This window comes from Bubalus bubalis, chromosome 10 (genome assembly GCF_019923935.1).
Source record: "Bubalus bubalis isolate 160015118507 breed Murrah chromosome 10, NDDB_SH_1, whole genome shotgun sequence".
NCBI classification, from domain to species: domain Eukaryota; kingdom Metazoa; phylum Chordata; class Mammalia; order Artiodactyla; family Bovidae; genus Bubalus; species Bubalus bubalis.
Genome location: NC_059166.1, coordinates 415661 through 421660, shown reverse-complemented (window position 1 = coordinate 421660; position 6000 = coordinate 415661).

Genomic DNA, 6000 nt, shown 5'->3' with positions numbered 1-6000 from the left:
CAGGAAGCCCAGCTCTCCCCGTGGAACACAGGCCCCACGCGGAGGAGATGTGGGTTCCCAGCCGCTCGGCCACCAGGGATGGGCCCTGAGTCTCGCCGAGTCCTGTCTGCCTTGAGGAGTGGGCAGAGCCTGTGGGAGACACTCAGCCACCATGAGGACAAGGGGCTCCAGCCTCAGGAGCCCCTGGGGTGCATGGTCTGGTAGGGACCCAGGGCTTCAGACCCAGGTGCCTGGGGCACTTGGTGACGAGAGGGCGTCTGCCCCAGGCAGAACAGGGCCATCAGAGGTACGAGTCGGGGGGCTTGGCATGCGGAGCATGTGACAGGACCCCAGTCTGGTGTCCCCCTGTGTCTGTGCTCAGGGGCCCTGGGGTCCAGGGCTGGGAGGCCAGGCTCAGGTGAGGACCAGTACAAGTTTCCCAACAGCTCTCGTGGGGCTGGCAGAGGCCACACGGAGACCCTGGTCCAGAATCAGCCTCGGGGTCTGGGAGTGTTGGCCGCTGCAGATGGGTCTCAAGACCCTGTCACAGACCAGACACAGACCTGAGAGCCCCGGGCATCGTCCTTGCTGGACAGGGTCCACCTGCCTCCCCTGGACAAGAACTTCGGCAAGAGGGGTGGCCCCATGTGCTACTCCCGGGGCTGTGGCAGCTGGCAGGGAAATTTGGCCTCAACCTGGTCAGAGAGAAGCCCTGAGTGGGTCAGCCCGCAAGGTCAGCCATGCTGCAGATGATGCTGAGGGCTGGGGTGGGCCTGGGGTGCACGGAAGAGGCCCGTCCACCTGCCAGGCTGCCCATGAGAGTCTGCAGGCTGCAGTGCAATATCTTGTCCCAGTGCCTCCTTGGGAAGAACCATGGAGCTGGTCTGACCCCCACGGAAGACCCCAAAGCAAGCGTCCCCACCTGCCCCTGAAGAGGGAACATTGATACAGCGTCAAAGACCAAAGCATCGAAATTTCAACATCGCCCATGTGTGGGTGGACACCGGTCTGGGTGGGTGGACATCCCCTCCACAGCCAGTCCCCTCCGTGTCCACCGTGCCTGGTCTGAGCCTCAGAGTCCCCTCTTGCTCAGCCAGGGAAGGCGCCTGGGCTTCCCGAGGGCGAGGCTGTGAGTCTGCTGTCCGGGGTTACGGAGTTGGGGGTCCACAACCTTCTTCCTTCCCATCTCAGCTCGTCTCTGCTTCCCTTTATAACCATGTGGTTGGAGTTGGGTGGGATGTGCATGCCGGAGGGCAGGGGGGCTCAGAACCCCAACTCCGGTGGCTGAGATAAAGTCACAAGAGCTGAGCACCGTGTCATCCTCCTCCTGTGAACCTGGAGGAAGTGACGCTGCCTGGGTCTCGGCCCCCCAGCCCGCAGTGGACGTCGCTGTGCCCACCCACCACAGCCGCTGCCACCCAGGGCTGACTGACCCTGGCAGGTCTCGTCCAGCAGGCCTGAGCTGGGAACCCCGGGCTCCGTGTGGCCAGCGGGCACTGCACTCAGGCGCAGCTTGCTGACTGCCTCAGGCTCGTGTCGACCCCTCCCTCGCCCACAGTGAGGGGCGGTGTCTCCCCCTCAGGCTGGGGGAGGGCCGGGGGGACCTGGGGTCACCAACCCTGCTCCCCGCCCCGAGGAGGAGGCAACACCAGGATCACACTGATTCTGAGGGTTTGCCTCCTTTGAAGGCTGTTTTCTAGGCTTCCTCACTTCTTTAGAGTGTTTATTTTTTTGCCTTGAAAGTCTTGCAACCTGGCTATTTTGAGACAAAGAGAGTTATTTTGCAGATATTATTTGGGGCAAACAGCATAGGCTTGAGGGCTTTGGAGGCAGACAGGTCCATGTCTGTGTGAGTAACTCATCACCCAGAAGGGGTGGGATGCATGACCACCAAGGATGGGGGCAGAGAGGACCCCCACTCCCGCCACTGATGAGTCCCTGGGTCCTGAGTTCCTCTCAGAGAAAGAGAAAGAGAACTGACCCTGGCGGGCATCACGCGGGCCAGGGAATGTGAGGACAGGGCAGTGTGTTGTGGGTAGAAGCTGAATGCACAGTTCATCATCTAAGAGCAAGCGGAAGGCCAGGCTCTGAGGCTCAGCCGTCGTCCCTGCCCAGGGAGGCTAATCTTGTCCTTCAGGGAAACAGGCCCCGAGAGGCCTGGGGCCTCCGTGGCCACTGCTGCCCGGAGGGGAGGAGATGATGGGCTCTGCACCCCTGGCAGGGGCTGCGCTGCAGTGTCCTCTCCGTGAAGGGCGGCGTGGACCCCGGAGGGCTGCGCACGGGGAAGGGGAAGGGACCCCGCTCCCCCCGATGGCCTGCTGCCTTCATGGGTAAACGAAACTGAGCCCAGGGAGGGGAGGGCGGCCCCCAGGGCCTCAGCCGCCAGCCCAGAGGGTCGTTGCTGCCTCCAGGCCGGGCTGGGCCCTGGAAGGGGCAGAGAAAGGGCAGCGGGGCCCCTACGAGCGCAGTGTCCCCAGGCGTCCCCTCTCCCCGCGGAGACGACCTAGGAGCTGCTGCCCCAGCTGGCTCCCTCACGGGCTCTGGGGTCCAGGCGGCGAGAGGCTCCTGTCAGGCTTGATCCGAAGTCTGTCCTTCCATCGTGAGGTGATGGCTCTCCTCCTCCCATCAGACCAAACAGAGCGGCATCTGTTCCTCAGAGCTAGGGCCCAGCCGCCTCAGGAGGTGACGCTGCCAAGGAGGAAAAAGACTTTACATGAAAACTACAAAATATTGCTGAAAGTAAAGACAACCTAAATAGATGAAGCACAGATGCTCTCATGGATCAGAAGAATTAAAATTGTCAAAATGTTAATAATACCCAAAGCGATCTATAGATTAAATGCAGTCTCTATCAAAATCCCAATGGTATTTTTGTGGAAATCGAAAAATCCATCCTAAAATTCTCATGGAGTGTCAAGGAACCTAAATAGCCAAAACAATCTTGAAAAAGGATGAAGTTGGAGGTCTCACACATCCCCATTTCCAAACTTACTACAAATTAATAATAATCAAAATAGTGTAATCCTGGCAAGACAGACATATAGACCAATGGACTAGAGCAGAGAGCCCAGAAATAAGTCCTTGTGCACATGGCCAAACAGTCTTGACAAGGCAGCTAAGATGGCCCAATGGGAAAGAGTCATTTCTTCAATAAATATGAACAACAAAAAATGAAGAGTGAATGAAGAATGAAGTTGGGTTCTTATACTACATGCAAAAATTAACTCAAACTAATCAGAGACAAAAATGTTAGAACCCAAACTGTGAACTTCTAGTAGAAACATAAAGTGAAGGACATTGGATTCGGCAAGAATTTCCTGGATGTGACACCAAAAAGTGAAAACAGATGAGTTGGACTCCATCAAATTTAAATTTTCCATCAAAAGGTACTACCAACAGAATGAAAAGCAACCCGCAGAATGAGAGAAAATATTTGTAAATCACAAGTCTACTAAAGAGTTAAGATCCAGAATATATGAAGAATGCCTACAATTCAGCAACAACCAAAAACAACTTTATTTAAAAATGGTCAAAGGACCTAAGCAGACATTTCTCCAAAGAAGGCATACAAATGGCCCACAGACATAAAAAGATGCCGAGTATCACTAATTATCAGGGTATCCAAATCCAACCCACAACGAGATAGCCCCTCACACCTGCTGGGAGGGTTACTATAAAAACAAGCAAGGACTTTCCTGGTAGTTCAGTGGTTAAGAGTCCGCCCACAGCTCAATCCCTGGTTGGGAACATGAGACCCCACGTGTTATTCAGTTGCTAAGTAATGCTGGGCTCTTGGCGACCCCATGGGCTGCAGTTTTCCAGGCTCCTCTGTCCTCCACTGTTGCCTGGAGTTTGCTGCAACTCAAGTCCATTGAGTCGGTAATGCTATCTAAACATCTCATCTTCTGCCACCCTCTTCTCTTTTTGCCTTCAATCTTTCCCCCAAACAGGGTCTTTTTACAATGAGTTGGCTCTTCACATCAGAAAGTGGAAGTGTTGCAGCCGTAGTATTGGAGAACCCCATGGACGGTATGAAAAGGCAAAAAGATCCCATATTCCAGGGAGCAACTGAGCTTTGCGCTGCGACTAGAGAGCCTGGGCATTGCAACCAAGACCCAGTGCGACCAAATGATTAAAATAACATTTAAAGTAAATAAATAAAAAACAGCCCCCAAAATGACAAGTGTGGTGAGAACGTTGAGAAACTGGAATTGTGCGCTGTGGGTGGGGTTGTAAAATGGCTCAGATGCTGTGGAAAACAGACTGTGTGGTTTCTGGAAAGAGTAAACATAGAATTGTCATACGATCCCTCATTGCCCTGCTGGTTATACACCGAGAAGAAATGAAAGCAAGGTCTCTGTGTACTGGTGTGCAGAGCTGTATGGTTCACTCTTGCTAAAACATGAGAGCACCCAAGTGCCTGTTGACAAATGCATGGGTAAGGAGAACATAGTCCACGCATACAGTGGGATATTATTCAGGAATATGAAAAAGGCAGGGTTTCAAAAACAAACAGAGAAGAGTTCAGAGTTGTGGTTACCAGGGGCGGGAATTGGATGAACGTGACTGAAAGGTACGAACTTCCAGTTATAAGACAAGTAAGTGGAGCGTTGGCAATGTGCAACATGACTAATATAGTTAACACTGCTGTGTGTTAAAAATTGTTGAGACTAATCCTGAGTTCTCATCACAAGGAAGAAATATTTTTTCTTTTTCTCGTGTTTTGTGTCTGTATGACAAGATGGATGTCCATGAGCGTTACTGTGATGACCGCTCCACGGTGAGCGTAGTCAGGCTATCACACTGCCGGCCTCCAGCTGACCCGGTGCTGTTTGCCAGTTGTATCTCAACATAACTAGAAAAGACAAAAACAATAAAGGAGATGAAAACTAAATTAAAAGGAAGGAAATCTGCAATATGCTACAACATGGATAGACTTTGAGAACATTATGTAAGTAAAATTAGCCATTTTCAAAAAATCTGACCGCTGCACAATTCAGCTGCTTTACAGTACAGACCAGTCAATGCCCAGGGTCAGGGTGCTTGCCAGGGGTGGGGCGGGGAACAGCTGCTGTTTTCTGAGGAAGGTTTCTGTTTTGCAAGATGAACAACTTCTGGAGATGATTACACAACAGTGAGAACGCCTGAACTGTGCACTTAGAAACCATGAGGATGCGTTTTTAATGTCGTGCATTTTTTACCACCATGAGAGAAACTACTGAGAGCCTGCAGTAGGCACTGGGTACACACAATGAAAGCTCGTTCTTGCCTTCAAGGATCTCCCCACTTACGAAAGGTGCGGACTTCAGGGCAAGCAAGCCTTGCTGCCTGGGGGCACCATGTGACCCTGGGGCAGCAGGCTGCTCGGAGACCCCAGGGGCCTCCCGATGAGGAGACCACCGCCTGGGTTTGTGTGGATCCTAGCCGTGAGAGAGCGCTGTACATGGAGACCCCAGGGGCCTCCCGATGAGGAGACCACCGCCTGGGTTTGTGTGCATCCTAGCCGTGAGAGAGCGCTGTACATGGAGACCCCAGGGGCCTCCCGATGAGGGGACCACCGCCTGGGTTTGTGTGGATCCTAGCCGTGAGAGAGCGCTGTACATGGAGACCCCAGGGGCCTCCCGATGAGGAGACCACCGCCTGGGTTTGTGTGCATCCTAGCCGTGAGAGAGCGCTGTACATGGAGACCCCAGGGGCCTCCCGATGAGGAGACCACCGCCTGGGTTTGTGTGGATCCTAGCCGTGAGAGAGCGCTGTACATGGAGACCCCAGGGGCCTCCCGATGAGGAGACCACCGCCTGGGTTTGTGTGCATCCTAGCCGTGAGAGAGCGCTGTACATGGAGACCCCAGGGGCCTCCCGATGAGGAGACCACCGCCTGGGTTTGTGTGCATCCTAGCCGTGAGAGAGCGCTGTACATGGAGACCCCAGGGGCCTCCCGATGAGGAGACCACCGCCTGGGTTTGTGTGCATCCTAGCCGTGAGAGAGCGCTGTACATGGAGACCCCAGGGGCCTCCCGAT